Raw genomic sequence first — 21738 nt, 5'->3', positions numbered from 1 at the left:
GAATTCTGAGGAAAACGGCGCCGAGTCCTGGGCTAGAATTAGGTGTAAGTGTTTTGCAATGCTTACGTTCAGGATACCGCTACAATTACAATCTGAATCTGCCTCCATTGTGAGGGGTAAGTCGACATTGAGTGCCACGTACATTGTGAACTCGGGGTGATGTCGTTGTTCACCGTGACGGTCAAGTTCATGTTCCAGGGCTACGCTTACGTTTCTGTGTTTGTAAACAGGTAACGTCAGGATTGTGCTTCGGCTACAGTGAGGTTCTGACTGTGATGTGAGATCGAGGGCGAGAGTCGGTCTCTCATTCACTATTTTGTGGGGCCTACAAGAAAGGTATTCTGATGGGTGAGGAACAGAATACAGGGCTAGGGTTAGAGTTAAGTGTTTGTTAATGCATATGGGCAGGAGAGCAGTATGATTACAGTGAGAATCTGGCTCTGATGTGAGGGTGAGGGCGACATTGAGTGACAGGTGTAGGGTGAGCTGTGGGTGTTGTCGATGTTGACTGTGAGGTATCAGTCCCAGGGGCAGGGGAACGTACGGTTAGGGTTATGGGTTCAGTAAGGTGTATGGGCTGGATAAGGTTATGTTTACATTTAGGACTCCGCTCTGATGTGAAGGAGACAGTGTGATTGAATGACAGTGTTCCAGTGAGAAATGTGCGACGACGATATTCATGGAAGAGTTCCGGTCCCATAGTCAGGTCTAGGGTTAGGGTTCGGTGTTTGAGAAGGTGTACCTTGGTGATAGGGTTTCGTTTCGAGTTAGGGTCCGTCTGTAATGTTAGCGTGAGTGCGATATTGGGTCTCGGGTGTACGATTTTTGTGGAGCTGACGATTAAAGCATTCTGATGGGTCCCGTGCACAGTCCAAGCCTAGGGTTAGGGTTACATGTTCTGTAAAGGGTATGGGCAGGATAGTGTTATTTCTGCAGTGAGGTGCTTTTTCTCATATGAGGGTGAGGGAGAGATTGAGTGACAGCATCGCGGTGACGTGTCGGTTGTGTCGATGCTGACCGTGAGGTTCCGATCCTGGAAACCGTGCAAGGGTTAGGGTTCAGGGTTCAGCAATGTGTACTGACAGGATGGGTTTATCAATACATTTAGGGGTCGGCTGAGATATGAGGGCAACAGTGAGATTGAATGACAGTATTACGTTGAGACACGGGTGACGTTGATATTCATGGTAGGCGTCTGTTCCAAGAGTCAGGGCTAGGGTTAGTGTTCGGTGTTTGGAATGGTGTACGTAGGTGATAGTGTTTCAGTTCGAGTTACGTTTCGACTGTAATGGGAGGGTGAGTGGGAGATTGGGTCTTAGGTTTATGATTTTGTGGGGCTGACACTTAAAGCATTCTGATGTTTCCCATGCACACTCCAAGTCTACGGTTAGGGTTAGATGTTCAGTAATCGGTAGGGGTAGGAGAGTGCTACTTTTACAGTGAGGTTCTGTCTCTGGTCTGAGGGTGAGGGCGAGATTGAGTGTCAGGTATATGTGGAGCGGTGGGGTTTGTCAATGTTGTCCCTGACGTGTCAGGTCCAGGGGCCAGAGCTAGGGGTAGGGTTAAGTGTTCAGTGAGATGTGTAGGCATGATACGGTTCTGTTTCCATTTAGGACTCGGTTCTGATGTGAGCTACACAGCATGATTGAATGACAGTGTTATAGTGACACCAGGGTGACGTCGATGTTCATGGTAGGAGCATTTACCGAGATTCAGTGCGAGGGTTATTGTTCGGTGTTTGGAAAGTTGTACGTGGGTGAAAGGATTTGATTCGTGTTAGCGTCCGGCTGTGATGTGAGGGTGACGGCGAGATTGCGCGCACTTTTTCGGTGATGTGTGCGTTATGTCGATTTTGACCGTGAGGTTCTGACCCAGCAGCCATGGCAAGGTTTACGGCTAGGGTTTCAGTAAGGTGTCCGGATAGGATAGGTTTATGAGCACACTTCGGTGTCAGCTGTGATGTGAGGGCGACAGTGAGATTGAATGACAGTGCTACCTTGAGACACAGGTGACTTTGATATTCATGTTAGGGTCAGGTACATCATTCGGGGCTAGGGTTAGGATTCAATATGTGGGAATGTGTTCATGGGAGATACGGTTCCGCTTAGAGTCAGGAGAGGTCCCTGATGTGAGGGTGAATACAAAATTGGATCTCAGGTTTCTGCTTTGGTGGGGCTTACCTTAAAGGAATTCTGAGGAAAACGGCGCCGAGTCCTGGGCTAGAATTAGGTGTAAGTGTTTTGCAATGCTTACGTTCAGGATACCGCTACAATTACAATCTGAATCTGCTTCCATTGTGAGGGGTAAGTCGACATTGAGTGCCACGTACATTGTGAACTCGGGGTGATGTCGGTGTTCACCGTGACGGTCAAGTTCATGTGCCAGGGCTACGCTTACGTTTCTGTGTTTGTAAACAGGTAACGTCAGGATTGTGCTTCGGCTACAGTGAGGTTCTGACTGTGATGTGAGATCGAGGGCGAGAGTCGTTCTCTCATTCACTATTTTGTGGGGCCTACAAGAAAGGTATTCTGATGGGTGAGGAACAGAATACAGGGCTAGGGTTAGAGTTAAGTGTTTGTTAATGCATATGGGCAGGAGAGCAGTATGATTACAGTGAGAATCTGGCTCTGATGTGAGGGTGAGGGCGACATTGAGTGACAGGTGTAGGGTGAGCTGTGGGTGTTGTCGATGTTGACTGTGAGGTATCAGTCCCAGGGGCAGGGGTACGTACGGTTAGGTTTATGGCTTCAGTAAGGTGTATGGGCTGGATAAGGTTATGTTTACATTTAAGTCTCCGCTCTGATGTGAGGGAGACAGTGTGATTGAATGACAGTGTTACAGTGAGATATGTGCGATGACGATATTCATGGAAGGGGTCCGGTCCCATAGTCAGGGCTAGGGTTAGGGTTCGGTGTTTGAGAAGGTGTACCTTGGTGATAGGGTTTCGTTTCGAGTTAGGGTCCGTCTGTAATGTTAGGGTGAGTGCGATATTGGGTCTCGGGTGTACGATTTTTGTGGAGCTGACGATTAAAGCATTCTGATGGGTCCCGTGCACAGTCCACGCGTAGGGTTAGGGTTACATGTTCTGTAAAGGGTATGGGCAGGATAGTGTTATTTCTGCAGTGAGGTGCTTTTTCTGATATGAGGGTGAGGGAGAGATTGAGTGACACCATCGCGGTGACGTGTCGATTGTGTCGGTGCTGACCGTGAGGTTCCGATCCTGGCAACCGTGCAAGGGTTAGGGTTCAGGGTTCAGCAATGTGTACTGACAGGATGGGGTTATCAGTACATTTAGGGGTCGGCTGAGATATGAGGGCAACAGTGAGATTGAATGACAGTATTACGTTGAGACACGGGTGACGTTGATATTCATGGTAGGCGTCTGTTCCAAGAGTCAGGGCTAGGGTTAGTGTTCGGTGTTTGGGATGGTGTACGTTGGTGATAGTGTTTCAGTTCGAGTTACGTTTCGACTGTAATGGGAGGGTGAGTGGGAGATTGGGTCTTAGGTTTATGATTTTGTGGGGCTGACCCTTAAAGCATTCTGATGGTTCCCGTGCACACTCCAAGTCTACGGTTAGGGTTAGAAGTTCGGTAATCGGTAGGGGTAGGAGAGTGCTACTTTTACAGTGAGGTTCTGTCTCTGGTCTGAGGGTGAGGGCGAGATTGAGTGTCAGGTATATGTGGAGCGGTGGGGTTTGTCAATGTTGTCCCTGACGTGTCAGGTCCAGGGGCCAGAGCTAGGGGTAGGGTTAAGTGTTCAGTGAGATGTGTAGGCATGATACGGTTCTGTTTCCATTTAGGACTCGGTTCTGATGTGAGCTACACAGCATGATTGAATGACAGTGTTACAGTGACACCAGGGTGACGTCGATGTTCATGGTAGGAGCCTTTACCGAGATTCAGTGCGAGAGTTATTGTTCGGTGTTTGGAAAGTTGTACGTGGGTGAAAGGATTTGATTCGTGTTAGCGTCCGGCTGTGATGTGAGGGTGACGGCTAGATTGCGCGCACTTTTTCGGTGATGTGTGCGTTATGTCGATTTTGACCGTGAGGTTCTGACCCAGCAGCCATGGCAAGGTTTACGGCTAGGGTTTCAGTAAGGTGTCCGGATAGGATAGGTTTATGAGCACACTTCGGTGTCAGCTGTGATGTGAGGGCGACAGTGAGATTGAATGACAGTGCTACCTTGAGACACAGGTGACTTTGATATTCATGTTAGGGTCAGGTACATCATTCGGGGCTAGGGTTAGGATTCAATATGTGGGAATGTGTTCATGGGAGATACGGTTCCGCTTAGAGTCAGGAGAGGTCCCTGATGTGAGGGTGAATACAAAATTGGATCTCAGGTTTCTGCTTTGGTGGGGCTTACCTTAAAGGAATTCTGAGGAAAACGGCGCCGAGTCCTGGGCTAGAATTAGGTGTAAGTGTTTTGCAATGCTTACGTTCAGGATACCGCTACAATTACAATCTGAATCTGCCTCCATTGTGAGGGGTAAGTCGACATTGAGTGCCACGTACATTGTGAACTCGGGGTGATGTCGGTGTTCACCGTGACGGTCAAGTTCATGTGCCAGGGCTACGCTTACGTTTCTGTGTTTGTAAACAGGTAACGTCAGGATTGTGCTTCGGCTACAGTGAGGTTCTGACTGTGATGTGAGATCGAGGGCGAGAGTCGGTCTCTCATTCACTATTTTGTGGGGCCTACAAGAAAGGTATTCTGATGGGTGAGGAACAGAATACAGGGCTAGGGTTAGAGTTAAGTGTTTGTTAATGCATATGGGCAGGAGAGCAGTATGATTACAGTGAGAATCTGGCTCTGATGTGAGGGTGAGGGCGACATTGAGTGACAGGTGTAGGGTGAGCTGTGGGTGTTGTCGATGTTGACTGTGAGGTATCAGTCCCAGGCCAGGGGTACGTACGGTTAGTGTTATGGGTTCAGTAAGGTGTATGGGCTGGATAAGTTTATGTTTACATTTAGGACTCCGCTCTGATGTGAGGGAGACAGTGTGATTGAATGACAGTGTTACAGTGAGATATGTGCGACGACGATATTCATGGAAGGGGTCTGGTCCCATAGTCAGGGCTAGGGTTAGGGTTCGGTGTTTGAGAAGGTGTACCTTGGTGATAGGGTTTCGTTTCGAGTTAGGGTCCGTCTGTAATGTTAGGGTGAGTGCGATATTGAGTCTCGGGTGTACGAATTTGTGGAGCTGACGATTAAAGCATTCTGATGGGTCCCGTGCACAGTCCAAGCCTAAGGTGAGGGTTACATGTTCTGTAAAGGGTATGGGCAAGATAGTGTTATTTCTGCAGTGAGGTGCTTTTTCTGATATGAGGGTGAGGGAGAGATTGAGTGACAGCATCGCGGTGACGTGTCGGTTGTGTCGATGCTGACCGTGAGGTTCCGATCCTGGCAACTGTGCAAGGGTTAGGGTTCAGGGTTCAGCAATGTGCACTGACAGGTTGGGGTTATCAGTACATTCAGGGGTCGGCCTAGATACGAGGTAAACTGTGAGATTGAATGACAGTATTACGTTGAGACACGGGTGATGTTGCTATTCATGTTGGGCGTCTGTTCCAAGAGTCAGGGCTAGGGTTAGTGTTCGGTGTTTGGGATGGTGTACGTTGGTGATAGTGTTTCAGTTCGAGTTACGTTTCGACTGTAATGGGAGGGTGAGTGTGAGATTGGGTCTTAGGTTTATGATTTTGTGGGGCTGACCCTTAAAGCATTCTGATGGTTCCCATGCACACTCCAAGTCTACGGTTAGGGTTAGATGTTCGGTAATCGGTATGGGTAGGAGAGTGCTACTTTTACAGTGAGGTTCTGTCTCTGGTCTGAGGGTGAGGGCGAGATTGAGTGTCAGGTATATGTGGAGCGGTGGGGTTTGTCAATGTTGTCCCTGACGTGTCAGGTCCAGGGGCCAGAGCTAGGGGTAGGGTTAAGTGTTCAGTGAGATGTGTAGGCATGATACGGTTCTGTTTCCATTTAGGACTCGGTTCTGATGTGAGCTACACAGCATGATTGAATGACAGTGTTACAGTGACACCAGGGTGACGTCGATGTTCATGGTAGGAGCCTTTACCGAGATTCAGTGCGAGGGTTATTGTTCGGTGTTTGGAAAGTTGTAGGTGGGTGAAAGGATTTGATTCGTGTTAGCGTCCGGCTGTGATGTGAGGGTGACGGCGAGATTGCGCGCACTTTTTCGGTGATGTGGGCGTTATGTCGATTTGGACCGTGAGGTTCTGACCCAGCAGCCATGGCAAGGTTTACGGCTAGGGTTTCAGTAAGGTGTCCGGATAGGATAGGTTTATGAGCACACTTCGGTGTCAGCTGTGATGTGAGGGCGACAGTGAGATTGAATGACAGTGCTACCTTGAGACACAGGTGACTTTGATATTCATGTTAGGGTCAGGTACATCATTCGGGGCTAGGGTTAGGATTCAATATGTGGGAATGTGTTCATGGGAGATACGGTTCCGCTTAGAGTCAGGAGAGGTCCCTGATGTGAGGGTGAATACAAAATTGGATCTCAGTTTTCTGCTTTGGTGGGGCTTACCTTAAAGGAATTCTGAGGAAAACGGCGCCGAGTCCTGGGCTAGAATTAGGTGTAAGTGTTTTGCAATGCTTACGCTCAGGATACCGCTACAATTACAATGTGAATCTGACTCCAATGTGAGGGATAAGTCGACATTGAGTGCCACGTACATTGTGAACTCGGGGTGATGTCGGTGTTCACCGTGACGGTCAAGTTCATGTGCCAGGGCTACGCTTACGTTTCTGTGTTTGTAAACAGGTAACGTCAGGATTGTGCTTCGGCTACAGTGAGGTTCTGACTGTGATGTGAGATCGAGGGCGAGAGTCGGTCTCTCATTCACTATTTTGTGGGGCCTACAAGAAAGGTATTCTGATGGGTGAGGAACAGAATACAGGGCTAGGGTTAGAGCTAAGTGTTTGTTAATGCATATGGGCAGGAGAGCAGTATGATTACAGTGAGAATCTGGCTCTGATATGAGGGTGAGGGCGACATTGAGTGACAGGTGTAGGGTGAGCTGTGGGTGTTGTCGATGTTGACTGTGAGGTATCAGTCCCAGGGGCAAGGGTACGTACGGTTAGGGTTATGGGTTCAGTAAGGTGTATGGGCTGGATAAGGTTATGTTTACATTTAGGACTCCGCTCTGATGTGAGGGAGACAGTGTGATTGAATGACAGTGTTACAGTGAGATATGTGCGACGACGACATTCATGGAAGGGGTCCGGTCCCATAGTTAGGGCTAGGGTTAGGGTTCGGTGTCTGAGAAGGTGTACCTTGGTGATAGGGTTTCGTTTCGAGTTAGGGTCCGTCTGTAATGTTAGGGTGAGTGCGATATTGGGTCTCGGTTGTACGATTTTTGTGGAGCTGACGATTAAAGCATTCTGATGGGTCCCGTGCACAGTCCAAGCCTAGGGTTAGGGTTACATGTTCTGTAAAGGGTATGGGCATGATAGTGTTATTTCTGCAGTGAGGTGCTTTTTCTGATATGAGGGGGAGGGAGAGATTGAGTGACAGCATCGCGATGACGTGTCGGTTGTGTCGATGCTGACCGTGAGGTTCCCGTCCTGGCAACCGTGCAATTGTTAGGGTTCAGGGTTCAGCAATGTGTACTGACAGGATGGGGTTATCAGTACATTTAGGGGTCGGGTGAGATATGAGGGCAACAGTGAGATTGAATGACAGTATTACGTTGAGACACGGGTGACGTTGATATTCACAGTAGGCGTCTGTTCCAAGTGTCAGGGCTAGGGTTAGTGTTCGGTGTTTGGGATGGTGTACGTTGGTGATAGTGTTTCAGTTCGAGTTACGTTTCGACTGTAATGGGAGGGTGAGTGTGAGATTGGGTCTTAGGTTTATGATTTTGTGGGGCTGACCCTTAAAGCAATCTGATGGTTCCCATGCACACTCCAAGTCTACGGTTAGGGTTAGATGTTCGGTAATCGGTATGGGTAGGAGAGTGCTACTTTTAGAGTGAGGTTCTGTCTCTGGTCTGAGGGTGAGGGCGAGATTGAGTGTCAAGTATATGTGGAGCGGTGGGGTTTGTCAATGTTGTCCCTGACGTGTCAGGTCCAGGGGCCAGAGCTAGGGGTAGGGTTAAGTGTTCAGTGAGATGTGTAGGCATGATACAGTTCTGTTTCCATTTAGGACTCGGTTCTGATGTGAGCTACACAGCATGATTGAATGACAGTGTTACAGTGACACCAGGGTGACGTCGATGTTCATGGTAGGAGCCTTTACCGAGATTCAGTGCGAGGGTCATTGTTCGGTGTTTGGAAAGTTTTACGTGGGTGAAAGGATTTGATTCGTGTTAGCGTCCGGCTGTGATGTGAGGGTGACGGCGAGATTGCGCGCACTTTTTCGGTGATGTGGGCGTTATGTCGATTTGGACCGTGAGGTTCTGACCCAGCAGCCATGGCAAGGTTTACGGCTAGGGTTTCAGTAAGGTGTCCGGATAGGATAGGTTTATGAGCACACTTCGGTGTCAGCTGTGATGTGAGGGCGACAGTGAGATTGAATGACAGTGCTACCTTGAGACACAGGTGACTTTGATATTCATGTTAGGGTCAGGTACATCATTCGGGGCTAGGGTTAGGATTCAATATGTGGAATGTGTTCGTGGGAGATACGGTTCCGCTTAGAGTCAGGAGAGGTCCCTGATGTGAGGGTGAATACAAAATTGGATCTCAGGTTTCTGCTTTGGTGGGGCTTACCTTAAAGGAATTGTGAGGAAAACGGCACCGAGTCCTGGGCTAGAATTAGGTGTAAGTGTTGTGCAATGCTTACGTTCAGGATACTGCTACAATTACAATCTGAATCTGCCTCCAATGTGAGGGATAAGTCGACATTGAGTGCCACGTACATTGTGAACTAGGGGTGATGTCGGTGTTCACCGTGACGGTCAAGCTCATGTTCCAGGGCTACGCTTACGTTTCTGTGTTTGTAAAGAGGTAACGTCAGGATTGTGCTTCGGCTACAGTGAGGTTCTGACTGTGATGTGAGATCGAGGGCGAGAGTCAGTCTCTCATTCACTATTTTGTGGGGCCTACAAGAAAGGTATTCTGATGGGTGAGGAACAGAATACAGGGCTAGGGTTAGAGTTAAGTGTTTGCTAATGCATATGGGCAGGAGAGCAGTATGATTACAGTGAGAATCTGGCTCTGATGTGAGGGTGAGGGCGACATTGAGTGACAGGTGTAGGGTGAGCTGTGGGTGTTGTCGATGTTGACTGTGAGGTATCAGTCCCAGGGGCAAGGTTACGTACGGTTAGGGTTATGGGTTCAGTAAGGTGTATGGGCTGGATAAGGTTATGTTTACATTTAGGACTCCGCTCTGATGTGAGGGAGACAGTGTGATTGAATGACAGTGTTACAGTGAGATATGTGCGACGACGACATTCATGGAAGGGGTCCGGTCCCATAGTTAGGGCTAGGGTTAGGGTTCGGTGTCTGAGAAGGTGTACCTTGGTGATAGGGTTTCGTTTCGAGTTAGGGTCCGTCTGTAATGTTAGGGTGAGTGCGATATTGGGTGTCGGTTGTACGATTTTTGTGGAGCTGACGATTAAAGCATTCTGATGGGTCCCGTGCACAGTCCAAGCCTAGGGTTAGGGTTACATGTTCTGTAAAGGGTATGGGCATGATAGTGTTATTTCTGCAGTGAGGTGCTTTTTCTGATATGAGGGGGAGGGAGAGATTGAGTGACAGCATCGCGATGACGTGTCGGTTGTGTCGATGCTGACCGTGAGGTTCCCGTCCTGGCAACCGTGCAAGGGTTAGGGTTCAGGGTTCAGCAATGTGTACTGACAGGATGGGGTTATCAGTACATTTAGGGGTCGGGTGAGATATGAGGGCAACAGTGAGATTGAATGACAGTATTACGTTGAGACACGGGTGACGTTGATATTCACAGTAGGCGTCTGTTCCAAGTGTCAGGGCTAGGGTTAGTGTTCGGTGTTTGGGATGGTGTACGTTGGTGATAGTGTTTCAGTTCGAGTTACGTTTCGACTGTAATGGGAGGGTGAGTGTGAGATTGGGTCTTAGGTTTATGATTTTGTGGGGCTGACCCTTAAAGCATTCTGATGGTTCCCATGCACACTCCAAGTCTACGGTTAGGGTTAGATGTTCGGTAATCGGTATGGGTAGGAGAGTGCTACTTTTAGAGTGAGGTTCTGTCTCTGGTCTGAGGGTGAGGGCGAGATTGAGTGTCACGTATATGTGGAGCGGTGGGGTTTGTCAATGTTGTCCCTGACGTGTCAGGTCCAGGGGCCAGAGCTAGGGGTAGGGTTAAGTGTTCAGTGAGATGTGTAGGCATGATACAGTTCTGTTTCCATTTAGGACTCGGTTCTGATGTGAGCTACACAGCATGATTGAATGACAGTGTTACAGTGACACCAGGGTGACGTCGATGTTCATGGTAGGAGCCTTTACCGAGATTCAGTGCGAGGGTCATTGTTCGGTGTTTGGAAAGTTTTACGTGGGTGAAAGGATTTGATTCGTGTTAGCGTCCGGCTGTGATGTGAGGGTGACGGCGAGATTGCGCGCACTTTTTCGGTGATGTGGGCGTTATGTCGATTTGGACCGTGAGGTTCTGACCCAGCAGCCATGGCAAGGTTTACGGCTAGGGTTTCAGTAAGGTGTCCGGATAGGATAGGTTTATGAGCACACTTCGGTGTCAGCTGTGATGTGAGGGCGACAGTGAGATTGAATGACAGTGCTACCTTGAGACACAGGTGACTTTGATATTCATGTTAGGGTCAGGTACATCATTCGGGGCTAGGGTTAGGATTCAATATGTGGAATGTGTTCGTGGGAGATACGGTTCCGCTTAGAGTCAGGAGAGGTCCCTGATGTGAGGGTGAATACAAAATTGGATCTCAGGTTTCTGCTTTGGTGGGGCTTACCTTAAAGGAATTGTGAGGAAAACGGCACCGAGTCCTGGGCTAGAATTAGGTGTAAGTGTTTTGCAATGCTTACGTTCAGGATACTGCTACAATTACAATCTGAATCTGCCTCCAATGTGAGGGATAAGTCGACATTGAGTGCCACGTACATTGTGAACTAGGGGTGATGTCGGTGTTCACCGTGACGGTCAAGCTCATGTTCCAGGGCTACGCTTACGTTTCTGTGTTTGTAAAGAGGTAACGTCAGGATTGTGCTTCGGCTACAGTGAGGTTCTGACTGTGATGTGAGATCGAGGGCGAGAGTCAGTCTCTCATTCACTATTTTGTGGGGCCTACAAGAAAGGTATTCTGATGGGTGAGGAACAGAATACAGGGCTAGGGTTAGAGTTAAGTGTTTGCTAATGCATATGGGCAGGAGAGCAGTATGATTACAGTGAGAATCTGGCTCTGATGTGAGGGTGAGGGCGACATTGAGTGACAGGTGTAGGGTGAGCTGTGGGTGTTGTCGATGTTGACTGTGAGGTATCAGTCCCAGGGGCAAGGGTACGTACGCTTAGGGTTATGGGTTCAGTAAGGTGTATGGGCTGGATAAGGTTATGTTTACATTTAGGACTCTGCTCTGATGTGAGGGAGACAGTGTGATTGAATGACAGTGTTACAGTGAGATATGTGCGACGACGACATTCATGGAAGGGGTCCGGTACCATAGTCAGGACTAGGGTTAGTGTTCGGTGTTTGGGATGGTGTACGTTGGTGATAGTGTTTCAGTTCGAGTTACGTTTCGACTGTAATGGGAGGGTGAGTGTGAGATTGGGTCTTAGGTTTATGATTTTGTGGGGCTGACCCTTAAAGCATTCTGATGGTTCCCATGCACACTCCAAGTCTACGGTTAGGGTTAGATGTTCGGTAATCGGTATGGGTAGGAGAGTGATACTTTTAGAGTGAGGTTCTGTCTCTGGTCTGAGGGTGAGGGCGAGATTGAGTGTCAGGTATATGCGGAGCGGTGGGGTTTGTCAATGTTGTCCCTGACGTGTCAGGTCCAGGGGCCAGAGCTAGGGGTAGGGTTAAGTGTTCAGTGAGATGTGTAGGCATGATACGGTTCTGTTTCCATTTAGGACTCGGTTCTGATGTGAGCTACACAGCATGATTGAATGACAGTGTTACAGTGACATCAGGGTGACGTCGATGTTCATGGTAGGAGCATTTACCGAGTCGACAACACCCACAGCTGACCCTACACCTGTCACTCAATGTCGCCCTCACCCTCACATCAGAGCCAGATTCTCACTGTAATCATACTGCTCTCCTGCCCATATGCATTAACAAACACTTAACTCTAACCCTAGCCCTGTATTCTGTTCCACACCCATCAGAATACCTTTCTTGTAGGCCCCACAAAATAGTGAATGAGAGACCGACTCTCGCCCTCGATCTCACATCACAGTCAGAACCTCACTGTAGCCGAAGCACAATCCTGATGTTACCTGTTTACAAACACAGAAACGTAAGCGTAGCCCTGGCACATGAACTTGACCGTCACGGTGAACACCGACATCTCCCCGAGTTCACAATGTACGTGGCACTCAATGTCGACTTATCCCTCACATTGGAGGCAGATTCAGATTGTAATTGTAGCGGTATCTGAACGTAAGCATTGCAAAACACTTACACCTGATTCTATCCCAGGACTCGGCGCCGTTTTCCTCAGAATTCCTTTAAGGTAAGCCCCACCAAAGCAGAAACCTGAGATCCAATATTGTATTCACCCTCACATCAGGGACCTCTCCTGACTCTAAGCGGAACCGTATCTCCCATGAACACATTCCCACATATTAAATCCTAACCCTAGCCCTGAATGATGTACCTGACCCTAACATGAATATCAAAGTCACCTGTGTCTCAAGGTAGCACTGTCATTCAATCTCACTGTCGCCCTCACATCACAGCTGACACCGAAGTGTGCTCATAAACCTATCCTATCCGGACACCTTACTGAAACCCTAGCCGTAAACCATGCATGGCTGCTGGGTCAGAACCTCGCGGTCAAAATCGACATAACGTACACATCACCGAAAAAGTGCGCGCAATCTCGCCGTCACCCTCACATCACAGCCGGACGCTAACACGAATCAAATCCTTTCACCCACGTAAAACTTTCCAAACACCGAACAATAACCCTCGCACTGAATCTCGGTAAAGGCTCCTACCATGAACATCGACGTCACCCTGGTGTCACTGTAACACTGTCATTCAATCATGCTGTGTAGCTCACATCAGAACCGAGTCCTAAATGGAAACAGAACTGTATCATGCCTACACATCTCACTGAACACTTAACCCTACCCCTAGCTCTGGCCCCTGGACCTGACACGTCAGGGACAACATTGACAAACCCCACCGCTCCACATATACCTGACACTCAATCTCGCCCTCACCCTCAGACCAGAGACAGAACCTCACTGTAAAAGTAGCACTCTCCTACCCATACCGATTACCGGACATCTAACCCTAACCGTAGACTTGGAGTGTGCATGGGAACCATCAGAATGCTTTAAGAGTCAGCCCCACAAAATCATAAACCTAAGACCCAATCTCACACTCACCCTCCCATTACAGTCGAAACGTAACTCGAACTGAAACACTATCACCAACGTACACCATCCCAAACACCGAACACTAACCCTAGCCCTGACTCTTGGAACAGACGCCTACCGTGAATATCAACGTCACCCGTGTCTCAACGTAATACTGTCATTCAGTCTCACTGTTGCCCTCATATCTCAGCCGACCCCTAAATGTACTGATAACCCCATCCTGTCAGTACACATTGCTGAACCCTGAACCCTAGCCCTTGCACGGCTGCCAGGATCGGAACCTCACGGTCAGCATCGACACAACCGACACGTCACCGCGATGCTGTCACTCAGTCTCTCCCTCACCCTCATATCAGAAAAAGCACCTCACTGCAGAAGTAACACTATCCTGCCCTTACCCTTTACAGAACATGTAACCCTAACCCTAGGCTTGGACTGTGCACGGGACCCATCAGAATGCTTTAATCGTCAGCTCCACAAAGTCGTACACCCGAGACCCAATATCGCACTCACCCTAACATTACAGACGGACCCTAACTCGAAACGAAACCCTATCACCAAGGTACACCTTCTCAGACACCGAACCCTAACCCTTGCCCTGACTATGGGACCGGACCCCTTCCATGAATATCGTCGTCGCACATATCTCACTGTAACACTGTCATGCAATCACACTGTCTCCCTCACATCAGAGCGGAGTCCTAAATGTAAACATAACCTTATCCAGCCCATACACCTTACTGAACCCATAAACCTAACCGTACGTACCCTTGCCCCTGGGACTGATACCTCACAGTCAACATCGACAACACCCACAGCTCACCCTACTCCTGCCACTCAATGTCGCCCTCACCCTCACATCAGAGCCAGATTCTCACTGTAATCATATTGCTCTCCTGCCCATATGCATTAACAAACACTTAACTCTAACCCTAGCCCTGTATTCTGTTCCTCACCCATCAGAATACCTTTCTTGTAGGCCACACAAAATAGTGAATGAGAGACCGACTCTCGCCCTCGATCTCACATCACTGTCAGAACCTCACTGTAGCCGAAGCACAATCCTGACGTTACCTGTTTACAAACACAGAAACGTAAGCGTAGCCCTGGCACATGAACTTGACCGTCACGGTGAACACCGACATCACCCCGAGTTCACAATGTACGTGGCACTCAATGTCGACTTATCCCTCACATTGGAGGCAGATTCAGATTGTAATTGTAGCGGTATCCTGAACGTAAGCATTGCAAAACACTTACACCTAATTCTAGCCCAGAACTCGGCGCCGTTTTCCTCAGAATTCCTTTAAGTTAAGCCCCACCAAAGCAGAAACCTGAGATCCAATTTTGTATTCACCCTCACATCAGGGACCTCTCCTGACTCTAAGCGGAACCGTATCTCCCATGAACACATTCCCACATATTGAATCCTAACCCTAGCCCCGAATGATGTACCTGACCCTAACATGAATATCAAAGTCACGTGTGTCTCAAGGTAGCACTGTCATTCAATCTCACTGTCGCCCTCACATCACAGCTGACACCGAAGTGTGCTCATAAACCTATCCTATCCGGACACCTTACTGAAACCCTAGCCGTAAACCTTGCCATGGCTGCTGGGTCACAACCTCACGGTCAAAATCGACATAACGCACACATCACCGAAAAAGTGCGCGCAATCTCGCCGTCACCCTCACATCACAGCCGGACGCTAACACGAATCAAATCCTTTCACCCACGTACAACTTTCCAAACACCGAACAATAACCCTCGCACTGAATCTCGGTAAAGGCTCCTACCATGAACATCGACGTCACCGTGGTGTCACTGTAACACTGTCATTCAATCATGCTGTGTAGCTCACATCAGAACCGAGTCCTAAATGGAAACAGAACCGTATCATGCCTACACATCTCACTGAACACTTAACCCTACCCCTAGCTCTGGCCCCTGGACCTGACACGTCAGGGACAACATTGACAAACCCCACCGCTCAACATATACCTGACACTCAATCTCGCCCTCACCCTCAGACCAGAGACAGAACCTCACTGTAAAAGTAGCACTCTCCTACCCATACCGATTACCGAACATCTAACCCTTACCGTAGACTTGGAGTGTGCATGGGAACCACCAGAATGCTTTAAGTGTCAGCCCCACAAAATCATAAACCTAAGACCCAATCTCACACTCACCCACCCATTACAGTCGAAACGTAACTCGAACTGAAACACTATCACCAACGTACACCATCCCAAACACCGAACACTAACCCTAGCCCTGACTCTTGGAACAGACGCCTACCGTGAATATCAACGTCACCCGTGTCTCAACGTAATACTGTCATTCAATCTCACTGTTGCCCTCATATCTCAGCCGACCCCTAAATGTACTGATAACCCCATCCTGTCAGTACACATTGCTGAACCCTGAACCCTAGCCCTTGCACGGTTGCCAGGATCGGAACCTCACGGTCAGCATCGACACAACCGACACGTCACCGCGATGCTGTCACTCAATCTCTCCCTCACCCTCATATCAGAAAAAGCACCTAACTGCAGAAGTAACACTATCCTGCCCTTACCCTTTACAGAACATGTAACCCTAACCCTAGGCTTGGACTGTGCACGGGACCCATCAGAATGCTTTAATCGTCAGCTCCACAAAGTCGTACACCCGAGACCCAATATCGCACTCACCCTAACATTACAGACGGAGCCTAACTGGAAACGAAACCCTATCACCAAGGTACACCTTCTCAGACACCGAACCCTAACCCTTGCCCTGACTATGGGACCGGACCCCTTCCATGAATATCGTCGTCGCACATATCTCACTGTAACACTGTCATGCAATCACACTGTCTCCCTTACATCAGAGCGGAGTCCTAAATGTAAACATAACCTTATCCAGCCCATACACCTTACTGAACCCATAAACCTAACCGTACGTACCCTTGCCCCTGGGACTGATACCTCACAGTCAACATCGACAACAACCACAGCTCACCCTACTCCTGCCACTCAATGTCGCCCTCACCCTCACATCAGAGCCAGATTCTCACTGTAATCATATTCCTCTCCTGCCCATATGCATTAACAAACACTTAACTCTAACCCTAGCCCTGTATTCTGTTCCTCACCCATCAGAATACCTTTCTTGTAGGCCCCACAAAATAGTGAATGAGAGACCGACTCTCGCCCTCGATCTCACATCACAGTCAGAACCTCACTGTAGCCGAAGCACAATCCTGACGTTACCTGTTTACAAACACAGAAACGTAAGCGTAGCCCTGGCACATGAACTTGACCGTCACGGTGAACACCGACATCACCCCGAGTTCACAATGTACGTGGCACTCAATGTCGACTTATCCCTCACATTGGAGGCAGATTCAGATTGTAATTGTAGCGGTATCCTGAAAGTAAGCATTGCAAAACACTTACACCTAATTCTAGCCCAGGACTCGGCGCCGTTTTCCCCAGAATTCCTTTAAGGTAAGCCCCACCAAAGCAGAAACCTGAGATCCAATTTTGTATTCACCCTCACATCAGGGACCTCTCCTGACTCTAAGCGTTACCGTATCTCCCATGAACACATTCCCACATATTGAATCCTAACCCTAGCCCCGAATGAAGTACCTGACCCTAACATGAATATCAAAGTCACGTGTGTCTCAAGGTAGCACTGTCATTCAATCTCACTGTCGCCCTCACATCACAGCTGACACCGAAGTGTGCTCATAAACCTATCCTATCCGGACACCTTACTGAAACCCTAGCCGTAAACCTTGCCATGGCTGCTGGGTCAGAACCTCACGGTCAAAATCGACATAACGCACACATCACCGAAAAAGTGTGCGCAATCTCGCCGTCACCCTCACATCACAGCCGGACGCTAACACGAATCAAATCCTTTCACCCACGTACAACTTTCCAAACACCGAACAATAACCCTCGCACTGAATCTCGGTAAAGGCTCCTACCATGAACATCGACGTCACCGTGGTGTCACTGTAACACTGTCATTCAATCATGCTGTGTAGCTCACATCAGAACCGAGTCCTAAATGGAAACAGAACCGTATCATGCCTACACATCTCACTGAACACTTAACCCTACCCCTAGCTCTGGCCCCTGGACCTGACACGTCAGGGACAACATTGACAAACCCCACCGCTCCACATATACCTGACACTCAATCTCGCCCTCACCCTCAGACCAGAGACAGAACCTCACTGTAAAAGTAGCACTCTCCTACCCATACCAATTACCGAACATCTAACCCTAACCGTAGACTTGGAGTGTGCATGGGAACCACCAGAATGCTTTAAGGGTCAGCCCCACAAAATCATAAACCTAAGACCCAATCTCACACTCACCCTCCCATTACAGTCGAAACGTAACTCGAACTGAAACACTATCACCAACGTACACCATCCCAAACACCGAACACTAACCCTAGCCCTGACTCTTGGAACAGACGCCTACCGTGAATATCAACGTCACCCGTGTCTCAACGTAATACTGTCATTCAATCTCACTGTTGCCCTCATATCTCAGCCGACCCCTAAATGTACTGATAACCCCATCCTGTCAGTACACATTGCTGAACCCTGAACCCTAGCCCTTGCACGGTTGCCAGGATCGGAACCTCACGGTCAGCATCGACACAACCGACACGTCACTGCGATGCTGTCACTCAATCTCTCCCTCACCCTCATATCAGAAAAAGCACCTAACTGCAGAAGTAACACTATCCTCCCCTTACCCTTTACAGAACATGTAACCCTAACCCTAGGCTTGGACTCTGCACGGGACCCATCAGAATGCTTTAATCGTCAGCTCCACAAAGTCGTACACCCGAGACCCAATATCGCACTCACCCTAACATTACAGACGGACCCTAACTCGAAACGAAACCCTATCACCAAGGTACACCTTCTCAGACACCGAACCCTAACCCTTGCCCTGACTATGGGACCGGACCCCTTCCATGAATATCGTCGTCGCACATATCTCACTGTAACACTGTCATGCAATCACACTGTCTCCCTCAAATCAGAGCGGAGTCCTAAATGTAAACATAACCTTATCCAGCCCATACACCTTACTGAACCCATAAACCTAACCGTACGTACCCTTGCCCCTGGGACTGATACCTCACAGTCAACATCGACAACACCCACAGCTCACCCTACTCCTGCCACTCAATGTCGCCCTCACCCTCACATCAGAGCCAGATTCTCACTGTAATCATATTGCTCTCCTGCCCATATGCATTAACAAACACTTAACTCTAACCCTAGCCCTGTATTCTGTTCCTCACCCATCAGAATACCTTTCTTGTAGGCCACACAAAATAGTGAATGAGAGACCGACTCTCGCCCTCGATCTCACATCACAGTCAGAACCTCACTGTAGCCGAAGCACAATCCTGACGTTACCTGTTTACAAACACAGAAACGTAAGCGTAGCCCTGGCACATGAACTTGACCGTCACGGTGATCACCCACATCACCCCGAGTTCACAATGTACGTGGCACTCAATGTCGACTTATCCCTCACATTGGAGGCAGATTCAGATTGTAATTGTAGCGGTATCCTGAACGTAAGCATTGCAAAACACTTACACCTAATTCTAGCCCAGGACTCGGCGCCGTTTTCCTCAGAATTCCTTTAAGGTAAGCCCCACCAAAGCAGAAACCTGAGATCCAATTTTGTATTCACCCTCACATCAGGGACCTCTCCTGACTCTAAGCGGAACCGTATCTCCCATGAACACATTCCCACATATTGAATCCTAACCCTAGCCCCGAATGATGTACCTGACCCTAACATGTATATCAAAGTCACGTGTGTCTCAGGGTAGCACTGTCATTCAATCTCACTGTCGCCCTCACATCACAGCTGACACCGAAGTGTGCTCATAAACCTATCCTATCCGGACACCTTACTGAAACCCTAGCCATAAACCTTGCCATGGCTGCTGGGTCAGAACCTCACGGTCAAAATCGACATAACGCACACATCACCGAAAAAGTGCGCGCAATCTCGCCGTCACCCTCACATCACAGCCGGACGCTAACACGAATCAAATCCTTTCACCCACGTAAAACTTTCCAAACACCGAACAATAACCCTCGCACTGAATCTCGGTAAAGGCTCCTACCATGAACATCGACGTCACCCTGGTGTCACTGTAACACTGTCATTCAATCATGCTGTGTAGCTCACATCAGAACCGAGTCCTAAATGGAAACAGAACTGTATCATGCCTACACATCTCACTGAACACTTAACCCTACCCCTAGCTCTGGCCCCTGGACCTGACACGTCAGGGACAACATTGACAAACACCACCGCTCAACATATACCTGACACTCAATCTCGCCCTCACCCTCAGACCAGAGACAGAACCTCACTGTAAAAGTAGCACTCTCCTACTCATACCGATTACCGAACATCTAACCCTAACAGTAGACTTGGAGTGTGCAGGGGAACCATCAGAATGCTTTAAGGGTCAGCCCCACAAAATCATAAACCTAAGACCCAATCTCCCACTCACCCTCCCATTACAGTCGAAACGTAACTCGAACTGAAACACTATCACCAACGTACACCATCCCAAACACCGAACACTAAACCTAGCCCTGACTCTTGGAACAGACGCCTACCGTGAATATCAACGTCACCCGTGTCTCAACGTAATACTGTCATTCAATCTCACTGTTGCCCTCATATCTCAGCCGACCACTAAATGTACTGATAACCCCATCCTGTCAGTACACATTGCTGAACCCTGAACCCTAGCCCTTGCACGGTTGCCAGGATCGGAACCTCACGGTCTGCATCGACACAACCGACACGTCACCGCGATGCTGTCACTCAATCTCTCCCTCACCCTCATATCAGAAAAAGCACCTCACTGCAGAAGTAACACTCTCCTGCCCTTACCCTTTACAGAACATGTAACCCTAACCCTAGGCTTGGACTGTGCACAGGACCCATCAGAATGCTTTAATCGTCAGCTCCACAAAGTCGTACACCCGAGACCCAATATCGCACTCACCCTAACATTACAGACGGACCCTAACTCGAAACGAAACCCTATCACCAAGGTACACCTTCTCAGACACCGAACCCTAACCCTAGCCCTGACTATGGGACCGGACCCCTTCCATGAATATCGTCGTCGCACATATCTCACTGTAACACTGTCATTCAATCACACTGTCTCCCTCACATCAGAGCGGTGTCCTAAATGTAAACATAAACTTATCCAGCCCATACACCTTACTGAACCCATAACCCTAACCGTACGTACCCTTGCCCCTGGGACTGATACCTCACAGTCAACATCGACAACACCCACAGCTCACCCTACACCTGTCACTCAATGTCGCCCTCACCCTCACATCAGAGCCAGATTCTCACTGAAATCCTATTGCTCCCCTGCACATATGCATTAACAAACACTTAACTCTAACCCTAGCCCTGTATTCTGTTCCTCACCCATCAGAATACCTTTCTTGTAGGCCCCACAAAATAGTGAATGAGAGACCGACTCTCGCCCTCGATCTCACATCACAGTCAGAACCTTACTGTAGCCGAAGCACAATCCTGACGTTACCTGTTTACAAACACAGAAACGTAAGCGTAGCCCTGGCACATGAACTTGACCATCACCGTGAACACCGACAACACCCCGAGTTCACAATATACGTGGCACTCAATGTCGACTTATCCCTCACATTGGAGGCAGATTCAGATTGTAATTGTAGCGGTATCGTGAACGTAAGCATTGCAAAACACTTACACCTAATTCTAGCCCAGGACTCGGCGACGTTTTCCTCAGAATTCCTTAAAGGTAAGCCCCACCAAAGCAGAAACCTGAGAGTCAATATTGTATTCACCCTCACATCAGGGACCTCTCCTGACTCTAAGCGGAACCGTATCTCCCATGAACACATTCCCACATATTGAATCCTAACGCTAGCCCCGAATGATGTACCTGACCCTAACATGAATATCAAAGTCACCTGTGTCTCAAGATAGCACTGTCATTCAATCTCACTGTCGCCCTCACATCACAGCTGACACCGAAGTGTGCTCATAAACCTATCCTATCCGGACACCTTACTGAAACCCTAGCCGTAAACCTTGCCATGGCTGCTGGGTCAGAACCTCACGGTCAAAATCGACATAACGCACACATCAC

Source organism: Manis javanica, chromosome 1 (assembly GCF_040802235.1).
Source record: "Manis javanica isolate MJ-LG chromosome 1, MJ_LKY, whole genome shotgun sequence".
Classification (NCBI taxonomy): domain Eukaryota; kingdom Metazoa; phylum Chordata; class Mammalia; order Pholidota; family Manidae; genus Manis; species Manis javanica.
This window is presented reverse-complemented; position numbering follows the sequence as displayed.